Genomic DNA, 13,174 nt, shown 5'->3' on the forward strand with positions numbered 1-13,174 from the left:
GGGTTTTTTTGTGTGGTGGTGTGTGGTGGTGTTTGTGTGGTGTGTGTGCGTGTGGTATGTTTGGCTCGTGTGGTGTGTTGGTGTGTGTAGTGTGTGTGTTGTGGTGTGGGTATGTGTGGGGAGTGTGCGTGGTGTATATAGTGCGGTGTGTGTGGCATGTGTGTGTGGTGTGTGTGGTCTGGTGTGTGGTGTTTGTGTGGTGTATGTAGTGTGTATGTTGTGATATGTGTGTGTGGCATGTGTGTAGTATGGTGTGTGTGTGGTGTGGTATGTGTGTGTAGTGTGTGTGTGGCATGGTGTGTGTAGTGTCTGTGTGGCATGGTGTGTGTAGTGTGTGTGGTGTGTGTGGTGTGTGTGGTGTAGTGTGTGTGGGGTGTTTGCGTGTGATGTAGGGGTTGTGAGGTATGTATGCGGCAGGGCATGTGCAGAAACAACACAGCAACACACCCCTGATCCACATGGGGTGTGGAGCAGATGCTGTGGAGGCTGCCTGGCCTGTGGGCATTGGCACTGGGGACTGGCTGGCCCAGGGACTGTGCTATCCCACGCTGTCCCCCGCTTAGCTGCTTAGCTCCGAATCCACCTCCTGGCTCCTCACCCTGGCAACCAGGCCCTGTGCCTTCTGTGGGGCAGCCTGTTCCCATCAGCAGAGTCCCAGTAACCCAGGGGACCCCAACGTGGTGCAGTTGTGCCCAGTTTTCTAGTTTGCTTCATGCACTCCCAGGACCTGCCTGCCCACATCCCGCCCAGGGCCTGCTGGTCCATTTTGGAGATTTGCGTCCAGCTCTCCAGGAGGCCCCAGGGCCAGGCAAGTGCAGGGTCCCGTTTCACTCCCCAGGGCCCCTTGTCCAGCTTCCAGGACCTCTGCTCTCAGAACCCCGATGACTTCTCTTTGCTCTGTAGGGACCTTCGCTGCTTCATCAGTCACCATATCTGAATTCTGGCCTGCCACTCAATCCTCCAATATTGACCAACAACAGGAGATTCTTCCTGTCAATCTGAGGAGTGAGGTGTGTTTCCCTGACTGGACTCCAAATACAAGTCCTCTGCCTCTCCATCTGTCTCTCCAGTGATCTCAGAGGCATGGTCTTAACACTGAGCAGAGTTTCTTGCACAAGTTGAGGAGTAGATCCAAATGATCAGTTCTAAAATTCTATTCTTACTGAAGATTGCTGGTGGAAATATCAATGTGTACAAAATGAAAAAGTTTAACAGTGATTAATACTGCGTTTTAACAGAAGAATCCAATCATCTTGAGAAAATTTCAATTGGCAAAATTTGCCTTGTGGAATTGTATGCAAGGGAATTCGTGGGTCTGATATGTGGTGGGCTTTGGATGTGTTGTGTAGCTCAGTGTCCCTTCCTGCTACTTCAGGTCATAGCCTCAGTTGTAGCCACCTGCCCACCACGTCAGGCCATGCGATTCAGAGCGCTGCTCTCCCCAGCGCTGGGATAGCACATGACTCACGCCTGCCTCCTTTCTGTAGAACTTGATGCTGGAAACACCAGGTGAGCTGGAGCTTCTGCTGCTGCGGCGCTCCCACGATGCAGCCTGAGAACGAAGCCCGCCAGAAAGAGAGGAGAGCAGATTTGAGTGGTAAGCTGGAGACACTAGGTGTGGGTGGTGTCCCTTGAGCTTTGACGCCATGCCACATTTGGATGTCTGAATCCAGCCTGACATCCGTGATTTTGCTTTTTGCGTAAGCCAGTCTGTGTCCTACTAGATAGGACAGATTTCTCTAGAAGACCTACGAAGTGAAAGACTTGAAGCCATTGCAATGGTTCAGGCACTAGGGCACTGGCAGGAAAGTGGAAAGAAGGCAGCAGAGTTAAGGAAATATTTCTGAGGTCAGCTCTGGAAGTCTCGGCTACTGAGTGAATACAGTGGCTGAGAGAAATGGAAGCATCGCACCAAGTAAAAAAAGATGGTGCTGAGATTTAGGTTACCAGGGAAGATTTGTGATCACCCACAGATGAATTCATTAAAAGCATGAGAGTGAGTAGAGGGGTGGTGCATGGCACTAACCCTAGACTGAGGATAGCTTCCAAGGAAATCCAAAGGACAGGGGAGGAAGAGGAGCCCACCAGGGAAACCAGAAAGAGACCCCTGGAGAGACCCGAGGACGGCCAGAAGCATAGCCTTCAAGTCTAGGAGCCAGCTATTCAAGAAGGGAGTCGTTTGCCGTGGATGCCATGGGCCACGGTGTCCCATCTAGGAAAGCACATTGGGTTCTTTCTTGAATACACTTATTATCCACACTTTAAAGACTCTATGTCCCCGACTTCCCTTCACCCTGCTCTTTACCTTCTCCTCTTCCCTGGTCATGAGGGCCTCTGCTAAAGGGTAGAGAAAGGAACTTCTGACTAGTTAAAGAAAACTTTGGGGTTACGCAGCGCAAGCCGCTCTCCCTCTGTTTGTGAAGAAATGAGACTATGGCCACCCATGGGAGTGAGATCACGTTGGTTTCTGGAGCAATCATTAGTAGCAACTTTTACAGGGGGTCATTTCGGTTCACCTCTGGGAAGCAATTCGTTTTTAAGAAAAATAGATGCAAAGTTACTAAGTACATCTGACATTTAAACCATCTCCAGCAGATAAATGCTGATACTGACATCCCTCACCAGAAAAAGAGAAAAATCCATCTTAAGGAAGAGAAATGACCTTCGCTGAGTTAGGCTCCTGGGTCCCCTTTCATTGGAGGGACATCCCAAGTTGCTGAGCCTGCAGTTACTGCAGTCCTCGGTTCCAGAACCCAGAAATTTTAATGTAGAGTACTGTATTGATCGGAGGCACACAGGTAAGAAGAAATGTCAACATTAAATGTATGAGTTATTTGGTACAAAAATTTTTTTAAAAAGGGAACTACCTTGGCATTGTGTATTAAATGTTTACCTAAGACTATTAAAAATAAAGAAAAAAAAAGGGAGCTATGGTTGCGCAGCGGGCCGGCCAGGGGGCTCCTGCCCCCGGGCCCCGCTGACCCGACTGCCCGGCCCCGCTGCTCGGGCTGCCCGCGCCGCGTCGGTAGCGCGTCCTGCCAGGGCTGAGATCTCTTTAATGATGGAGGGAAGCAGGCAGAGGCTAGAGTCTCGGCCATACAAGATCAGCGAATCATCAAAGGTGAACCGCTGGGCCGACCACTCAACCACCGTGCTGCAGAGGCGGAACGAGCAGCGTCTCCGCGGCCTCTTCTGCGACATCGTCCTGGTGGCCGATGAGCGGCGCATGCCAGCCCACCGTAACCTGCTGGCCGTGTGCAGCGACTACTTCAACTCCATGTTTACCACTGGCATGCGGGAAGCTTTCTAGAAGGAGGTGGAGCTGATCCGCACCTCCTACATCGGGCTCAAGGCCGTGGTGGACTTCCTGTATGGCGGGGAGCTGGTGCTGGAAGGCGGCAACATTGACTATGTCCTGGAGATGGCCCACCTGCTGCACATCTGGACGGTGGTGGACTTCTGCTGTGAGTACCTGGAGCAGGAGGTGAGCGAGGACAACTTCTGTACCTGCAGGAGCTGGCCTCCATCTACAGCCTCAAGCGGCTGGACGCCTTCATCGACGGCTTCATCCTGAACCACTTTGGCACGCTGTCCTTCACACCCGACTTCCTGCCGAACGTCTCCATGCAGAAGCTGTGTGTCTACATGAGCAGCAGCGAGGTGCAGCGGGAGTGTGAGCACGGCCTCCTGCAGGCCGCCCCGCAGTGGCTGACGCAGCAGCCGGAGTGCGAGGCCCACGCCCGCCAGGTGCTGGAGAACATCCACTTCCCGCTCATCCCCAAGAACGACCTCCTGCACCGCGTCAAGTCGGCCGTGTGCTCGCTGCTGCCCAAGGAGGCCAACTGCGAGGGCTTCATGGAGGAGGACTTGCCCTATCACAACAACGTGGCGGCCCAGCCCGTCATGCAGACCAAGCGCACGGCACTGCGCACCAACCAGGAGCCCTGCTGTTTGTAGGTGGTCAGGTCTCTGAGGGGTGTCTGGAGCTCAGTGATGACACCAGCTACCTGGACGCCAAGAGCGAGCAGTGGGTCAAGGAGACACCGCTGCGCGCCAGGCGGAGCCACCACTGTGTGGCGGTGCTGGGGGGGGCTTCATCTTCATCGCCGGCGGCAGCTTCTCACGGGACAACGGAGGGGATGCGACCTCCAATCTTCTTTATAGGTATGACCCCCGCTGTAAACAGTGGCTCAAGGTGGCCTTCATGAACCAGCGCCGCCTAGATTTCTACCTTGCCTCCATCGAAGACATGCTTGTGGCCGTCGGTGGCCCGAATGAGAAGGAAGCGCTGTCTTCAGTGCATCATGATTGTCTCAAGTTTTATCCAAGCCCTATGTATTTCAGATCATCCGTATTCCTTGTTCTGTACCCAGAGGGAGATCGGGAAAACCCTTAAGTCTCTATTTGAGGCAAATACATCTTTGTCACTGCCCCAGCCCATGTGATTGAGAGGCAATTGAAGAAGAGAAGAGGGGTGCTTCGCACATGGGAGGAGCTCAGTGTTGAGACACTCCCGGCTCTGTTCGGAAATAGCACTGATTTCTTAGCATACTTTTTTGGTGTTAATACAGAAAACATAAAAAACACAGTTAAAAGAATGAAGCATGTCTACACACATCTGGACAGAAAGACCGATGAGAAGCTGGTAGCAGTGAGGGATGACAGTGCTTCCCCCTGGGTTGAATAGCGGAGGAGCTAGGAGGGAAACTGTCTGCTCTTTGGGACCCTTTCAATTTCATGTTGCAGATTTACAGAGACAGATGAATTAAACATTATATAAAAAAAGTAATAAAACCACTGATAGGATCTGTGTTCCAGGAAGGAAAAAAAGCATATTACATAATAGGTCAATGCCCAGAAATAAAAGCAGGAATTTAACTAGAGCCTATGCTAATCATAAATCCCTTCCCTGTTCCAGAATCCTGTTGTCTCTGGGGTCTTGGTCCATGATCTAGGCCATGGAGTGGTGGAGTGGGATGCTGCTGATTTCTAGGCAGGAAATAGGGGCCAGGGACCCCTGTAGTGTCATTTCTGGGTCATGGAAAGGAGACCACTAATTAATGATGGAAATCCCACTGGCCTCCCAGGATGTAGGCAGCCCAGACCTGGACTCATTCACATGCAAAGGAAGTGGCCGGAAGACGCTGCAGTTAGCAGGGGTGAGGGATGGGAGAGCTCGCTAAGGGGCCTGTGTCTGTGGGGGAGGGAGAGGGCTGAGCGACACAAGCTGGCCTAGGGGCAGGAGCCTGCGGTATTTCCAGGAAAGCAGAGGAGGCTGTGGGGGGCGTCGGGGCTAAAGAGCCAAGTGTGGAGACTGCAGCGTCTTGTCCATCTCCAGAAACTCAGACCACCCATCCTCTAAAGGCAGGTGGATGATCAAGGGGGCCGCGGAGACATTCCAGATCACACTGAACCTGAGCCCCGCTGCCTGACTCAGCGTGGTTTTTAACAGACACTCGCTGCCATCCGGCCCGGACCCAGCTGGCGCTGTGGGTCCTTCCACCCCAGTTAGGAAGGGTGGTGGTTCCCGCGGAAGCCCCTGCCGGGTGAAGAAACTCGGTGTGGGGCTCTAGATTAGTCCGCTGCTCACAAACCGAGTGCCCCTCGGTGCCCCAGCTTCTCCCTCTATAAAACAGAGTAGGAACACTCCCAGAAGTGTTGGGCAGGTTAAAGGAGAAAATCCACTGGAAGCAGTTAACAAATGACACAGTAAGGGCTTAGCACCTGCCAGCCGAAGTCCTCTGCACCCGTCATTCCCTACCCAAAGCCCCTTAGCCTGCTAAGCCAGACACAGGAGGCTTGCACCTGCCGCGGTCCCCGTGTGTTTTAACGGGCTCCTGGGGAAGCGGTGTGGAAAATGGATTAGGGAGAAGGCCAGAACCTCGGAACCCAGGGAGAGGTCTGCAGGCATCCAAGTGGGAGCTGGAGAGGCGGACAGGGCCCTTGGCAGGGGGATCCAGGAAATATTTTGGAGAAATTTTCTCTAAGACTTAGTATCAGGTGGGAAGCGGTCACTTGGCCTGGGGCACCGGCTTTGGAGGCAGGAGGGAGGTGGAGCCGGGGAAGGCAGCTGCAGGGCCGCCCTGCGGGGTGGGCGTGGAGGGTGGCTGGGGGCGTAAGGCCGGGGGCGCGGGGCCGCAGGGATTCGCCTGGAGGAGCGAGCCTTGGCGCACTGGGGCACCGATTCCTCCGGGGCCGGTCGGCTCCGCTACCGCTGCGCTCGGAACCTGCCAGACGGTCCACAGTACCCGGCGTCCTTCCTGCCTCCTCCGCGCCCAGTCCTCCGTCCGAGTCCCAGTCCCGCCCACCCTGCCGGCGCCTCCGCCCTTGGCTTCCCACGACCTAGGAGCGACGCGCGCGGGATCCGGTGGAGGCTGCTTTCCCGCGAGCCTCCGTCCAGGACGGGGAAAGGAGCGGACACTCCTGGCTCCAGGTGCCTGGGTCCCCGGAGGCCTGCGGAGGCCTCGCCCACGCCGCCCGCCCACCAGCCTCGTCTTAGCGCTGGGGCGAGGGCACAGGTGGCACTCTGCCCATCGCTCCAGCTGGGGACCCCCCCACCCCATATCGTCCCCGCTAACCGCATTCCACCTTCACCCAGCCCATAGCCACCCGGGGTCCCCTTCCCGCCTGTCGCTATCCGAGGATCCCCCGCCCCGTGTCCCGCAGGCAGCAGGGGTCTGGAGGATCGAGGGCGGACCCCGCAGATGACTGTACCACCCTCCCTCCCCTCCCCGCGGGGAGCAGCCCCCAGGCCCGCCCCGCGCTCCGTGCCCCGGAGGGACCGGGCTTTCCCCAAGGTGTGCGGCTCCTGGAGAACACGCGCCCTCCAGCTGGACCTCGCTTTCCGGTTTCCAGCTGGCCAGGCCGTCCGTTAATTCCCCTGCTTCGTCTTTTCCTCACAGAAAAAAGCAGCCTGATTCGGAGGAACGGATTGCTCGGGGCGGCTCCCAACTCGAGTTGCGGGTTCCGCCGCGGGGGTCCTTCGGAAACGCGCGGACTCGCGGGAGGGCGCAGCGGTCCCCGGGGCGCCTGAGAGTAACGGGCGCGAGGGCAAACGCCGAGCGGCCTCCCTGTGCGGGGCGCAGGCGGTGCCCCCCGGGGCTGGGCTCGCCGCGGAAGACCTCCGCGCGGCGCTGCCGGCCCCCGACACGCAGGACTTTTGGTTCAACAGCCCGACGGTGCGCGCTGCCTCCGCCCTCACCCCGCTCCCCGTCCCGCGCGTCCGGAGTGTGGGTGAAGTGTCAGAAGCGCTTTATGCTTGGCCAACCCAAACCACGAACCTCCGCACCAAAGAGCCCACGTTCCTGCTCCTCTGGGGTTTTAACCGCCAAGGGACACTGGAGGAGGGGTGTTCAGCCTTCCCATTCTCTTAGGCCCGGCCACTCCCCAACCTGTTTGTAAGTGGCCATTTCTGATGATTCCAGTGCAAAACATGTTTCTCCTTTTGAGCTGCAGAAGCCTTCCTTGTTCCTGCCGTTGGGAGAGCATCCATCATCTGCAGCTGCGTTTCTCTGCGGGTCTTGTCCCTTAGCGCCCACCTAGGGGTCATTCTAAGCGTCCCGAGACCTGCTTGTTCACCCCAACACACCCCAGCACATGGCCGTGCCCTAAGGGGTCTTTGAGGGCATTTTAGGTGAGCGGCACCCCTACCTGGGCTCCGTGGGGCTGACTGGGTTTGCCCTTTGCTGCCATGTCAGTGAATTAACTGCTGTCCTTGGGACGACTGCCCAGTGATTTGGCCTCTGGAGCATCTCAGTTGTGTATTTCACAACTCCTCCCATCTTCTCCACCTGCTGAAGGCATATTGCCCTGATATGGTTTGGCTCTGTGTCCCCACCCAAATCTCACCTTGTAATAATCCCCACGTGTCATGGGCGGCACCAGGTGGAGGTACCTTGGTCTCCTGCCAGTGAGTTATCAGGAGATCTGATGGCTTAAGGGACTTCCCCCCACTTCCCTGGGCGCTCATTCTCTCCTGCCAAGCTGTGAGGAGGGTGCTGTTCTTCCCTCTTCACGTGAACTGCCTCCATGATTGCAAGTTTCCTGAGGCCTCCCCAGCTATGTGGAACTGTGAACCAATTAAACTTCTTTATAACTTAACCCAGGTATTTCTTGGGTATTTCCTCTTAGCAGCGTGAGAACAGACTGATACACCCCGCACGTGGAGTAGTGGCAGCTGGGGGAGTCAGGAGGTCCCAACAGGGTAAAGGTGTGATAGGGTCTTGGGACAGGGGGAGCGCTGCCTGAGGAGGGAACGCTGGGCAGGGCACTGAGGCTCCACTGAGCTTGGTGAGCATGAGGCTGAGAGAGGGACGCGTGGATTGAGGAGTCAGAGGTGACATGGAAAGAACCTGGGGTTTTGCCAGGCATAGGTGAAGGAAGGCCACTTAGGTACTGGCAGTGGGGAGAGAGAGCAGTGAGTAGTGGACAGAGGAAGAGAAAGCAGAACACTGGAGCACAACACTGGGAGGCGAGCAGAGGTGGCTGGGGGTTCTCATAGGGTGCATTCTGGCATTTATGTTTTGAAGAATAATTTTTGTTCCTATTAATGCTTTTATAATAGTTGTAGGAAAGAAGAAAAAAATATGAATTAGCTATTAGGAGGCTTCTTTTGAAGTTTTTCAGTTCAGAAACATGTCCCACTTTACAAAATAGGAAAATCCTAAGTTAAAAAATGTATGGAGGTCAATAATTGACATTTTAGTCTGACAAGACAACTCACTGGAGCTTCCTTAGAGACGTATTAGAAATTCAGAGCTGCACGCATTTTTCCCCACCAGTTAAACTGAAACAATATAAAGTGAGTTATTTCTTTTGAGACTGAGAGGCCTTTAGCTAATGAAAAAGGTGTCTGTAGAAAGAGGCATTCTTGATTTTTATCTACAAGACACAGCACTAAACCCAGGAATGTCAGATGGGTATTATGTCTGTCCACGACAGAAAGGTACCAACCATATTGATATAACTAAGATTGGTCTTAGCAGACACTTCAGCAATAAATACAACCATCATAGTTTAACCTGCAGCAAAGCAAATAAAATATATCAAGTATAACAGAAAAGCAATGCAGGCAAAGGTGGGCAGATTGCTTGAGCCTAGAAGTTCAAGACCAGCCTGGGCAACAGGGCGAAACCCTGTCTCTATAAAAATACAAAAATTAGCGGGGCAAGGTGGTGCACATCTGTGGTCCCAGCTACTTGGGAGGCTGAGGTGGGAAGATCTCTTGAGGCTGGGAGGTGGAGGCTACAGTGAGCTATGATGGCTCCACTGCACTCCAGCTTGGGTGACAAGAGTGAGACGTTGTCTCATAGAAAAAAACAATGCTATGTGTGAATTTTTTCCCAATCCTTTTTTCTTGAACTCCTGACCTCAGGTGATCTACCCACCTGGGCTTCCCAATGTGCTAGGATTCATCGATAGGCACTTGGAATGCCTTCTTCATGTTTTAGCTGTTGTGAATAATGCCACTATGAATACAGATGTATGAATATGTGTGGGTATTTTTTATAGGAATGTAACAACAAAAAGCACACACTGGGCTCCATCACGAGCTCAGCCGTATGTACGGATGGGGGTTGCTGGACGTCGTGGTGGGGCAACTGAAGCACATCTCTGGAAATAGTGTGTCCCTGGGGGACAGGTCAGGCAGCTGAGTCCTGCTCAGTTACAAACCTCAGATAAGCACTGGCACGTCAGAGTTACTGTGAAACTGCAAACACAAAAAGGGTGCCTGTTCTGAGCTCTAGACATCCTGATTTAGAGTTTCTTGGCGAGGACCCTGGACATCTGCATGCTCAAAAGCCTCCGCCGGGGGTTCTGATTTGCTACTCTTAACCACACAGCCTTGAACTTGGGAAGGAAGGGTGATCTGTTTCTCTTCTTAGGGGCAGAGAGTAAAAATACCAGATGCACTGTTTTCATAGTGAAACCATGTAAGACCCTATGAGGCAAACTGGGGTGGCCCTTTAGCCAAGCAAAAGTGAGATGTTCTTCCCTCCTGCAACAAACACCGAGTGGAGCCAGCCGTACATGCCACAGTGTACAAGGGCTTTTACCCAGAGGAAAGTGGCTTACGAACCATCCCAGTAAGGCTCCCAGAAGCACTGGGCAGAGGATGCTTTGCAAACTGGTGAGGTCTAGATCCACTGTTAGCTGGATTTGTGACATAAAAACTCTCCACGTTTTAAAAAAAAAGAACACAAAAACCTTTAAGGCAGGCAGTGATCCCCATTCTTCTGGATTTTACAGACCAGTAAGTCTCAAATAAATCTTCTGGGACTGACAGCTGATTACCAACTTTTATGTAAGGACAATGAAAAAGACTAAAAGCTATGATCTACCATCAGTTCACAAAAGAGGCTTATTTTGGTATCATAAAGGAGGGATAACTTCAGAATTTAAAAACTGCACGCATTGAACTTAAATTAGAAAATAACCCTGTATTTCCCGTGGCTTTCTCATTTTCTGTGGACGAATGAAACATTTATCCTCATCTCTGCAAACTAAGGCTTCTTTGCCTTGAATACTTAGGGGCGGCTGTACCACTTACAGATGTTATTTCCTTGAAGAGGTGTTTTTAGGGTTTTAAGGAAATTCTGAGGAATTCAAGTGCAAAAATCTCTTGGTCTTGCCTCAGTTTCCAATATTAATAGCTGTGTGGTGAGTGCTCAGCCAGAAACGGTATCATTGCTTTAAAAATAAGTCAAAAAAAAAGGTTGTGGCAAGTAGAATCATGGAAACTCGAAGTTGGAAGGTTTTCTTAGCAAATGATCTCACCCCTGTGGTTTTCAAACTAGTGCTCCATGGAGCCACAGTGGTGTTGCCTGAATCAACAGACTTCCATTTTAACTGTTTTACTAGTTAAGTTTCTGGTTAAGATACAGTTCAGTTGCTTTAAAAAAAAATGGCTGACTACCACTGATCCAATCCATCACCAATTTAAAGGGGAAACTAAGGCTAAAAGAAGGTAAGGGATTTGCTTGAGGCTGCTCACTTTGTTGGCAGAACTTGGTGACACATCACCAGTGGAGTGGGGGTAGGAAGAATCTTGTCCTACCTTCCTAGTGTCTGTTCTCAGGTCATCCATGGTTGAACCAAATCTTTCTATCACTCCATGGCAGGAGTCCACGCCACCTGACAGCTTCCTTCTGAAAAGCTGGGCTCCTTTTCATACTGGACTCTGGACTCTGCATTCCACCTGTCACACTTCTCTACATGATAACAGCGATAAATATTTCACTGACCACTGTTGGAAACTAACGTTTAAACTCCAGTTATGCATTTTCGCTCCCATTTTTGACTACTACTGTTAAAAGTTTCTTTAATAGCATTTTTTGGCCGGGCGCAGTGGCTCACACCTGCAATCCCAGCACTTTGAGAGGCCGAGGCAGGCGGATCACTAGAGGCCAGCAGTTGGAAACCAGTCTGACCAAAATGGCCAAACCCCATCTCTATTAAAAATACACACACACAAAAAAAAGCCAGGCGTGGTGGTACACACCTGTAATCCTAGCTACTCAGGAGGCTGAGGCATGAGAGTCTTTTGAGCCTGGGAGGTGGACACTGCAGTGGGCTGAGATCATGCCACTGTGCTCCAGCCTGGTACAGAGTAAGACTCCATCTCAACAAAACAGAACAAAACAAAACTGTACTTCTTCATATGTGAAGAGTATAGAGCTAATATTTACACGAATATCACTATTATTTACAACGTATTAATGTGTGAACTACATTGTCTAGTATGTAAACTGAAATCAAGTGATATCTACTTATCAGTATTCCTCAGGTAGCTGATCGTACTGTAGGCTGAAAGCATCTACAATCAAGTCTATCACAAACTATATCATGCATTCGTTGTGTAGAGGGCCCCTCAATGGCAAAGCGTAGCATCTGCTAAGCCTGGACACAACTCGGCTGTGCAAATAAATTCTATGTAACTTACAACTGTGTTTTCACACTGTGGTTCCTAATCATGGGCCGTGAAATTCAGTTCAGTGGGCTGTGAGAGCTTTCACACACACAAACCCGTCACCCTACCAAACACATTCCTAGAAGAGAAAAATGACAAAGTATGTCACATGCTGATGAGTAAATATTTCATAAACATTTTATTTCAATCATATATATGTGTATGAACACATGTAATCTGAGTCATGATATAAAATGTATTTTACAGTTCTCTAGGGCAAAACATTGCTTTAAAGAAAAGTATACTTGGCCAATCAGTCCCTTGGGAAGACTTTTTTGGTTCTTTTTTTCCCACTTCTGAGCGATGACTCCACGTCCTGGTACACGGAAGCCCTCTCTCAATTCGGTAGCAGTGCTCTGTAGCATAGCCAGTTCCCGGCTCAGGCTGTTTTCCGGAGGGATGCATCCTTCACTCGCAGCCCTGTGAGATCACTGAAGGACAGCTGCAGTGGTGCATCTGAACCCGCAGCAGAGGCAGCTCAGGTCCTGCCTACAGCGTGCACACAGGACGCCAGGGGCTTTCTGTGATTTTTCACTGACATGATTTCCTTTCATTCACCTGTAGGAACGGTCCAACCACTGATGACCTGATGTATGGGCCTGACATGTACATCAAGCTCCTAGCACAGAATACAGGGGCTGAGTGAAAGCTTCTAAATACATGCACTCAACAGTGAACACATTCATTTTGTTATAAACCATATAAATTAAATTCAAAATATAACAGTTTCTAACAAAATAAAAAGTATAGTCATTTCTTCATACTTAAGAACTACAAAAGTACTATATAAACCTTTATTTATATTGATTAAAACACAATAGGTATATAAAAAGTTGAGGCACTGGTGTCTGTGGCTAATGGTAGTAATCACATCTCATACAGTAAAATGTTTAACATTAACCTTTAAATTCTGAGCTGTTGCAAAATTACTATTTTAAGACCATATATACAATATATATCATATATTTAGTACTAGTTATGACTTTTTTCTAAAATAATAAGATATGATACCCAGGGAAAAAGAAAATACCTAATAACTTTCCCAAGTGCTAGTAAAAAAACACATCAGTGTACACCGGCTTTGAGGGTGGACATGATTCGGCCAGTGAGTCACAGGGAGAGCGGAGCAAAGCTTTTTTAAACTGGAAGGGCACTCACGCTGATTTCATTCAGACCCTTCATCTTTCTTTTTTTTTTTTTTCCCGA

At 50.9% G+C, this 13,174-nt stretch overlaps 1 pseudogene; it reads left to right on the plus strand.

Annotated features, from left to right (window-relative positions):
- Nucleotides 1-2,930: 2,930 nt before the first annotated feature.
- Nucleotides 2,931-4,396, plus strand: LOC108316989 (annotated as a pseudogene).
- Nucleotides 4,397-13,174: the final 8,778 nt, after the last annotated feature.

The sequence above is a fragment of the Cebus imitator genome, unplaced genomic scaffold, assembly GCF_001604975.1.
Source record: "Cebus imitator isolate Cc_AM_T3 unplaced genomic scaffold, Cebus_imitator-1.0 Scaffold196, whole genome shotgun sequence".
NCBI classification, from domain to species: domain Eukaryota; kingdom Metazoa; phylum Chordata; class Mammalia; order Primates; family Cebidae; genus Cebus; species Cebus imitator.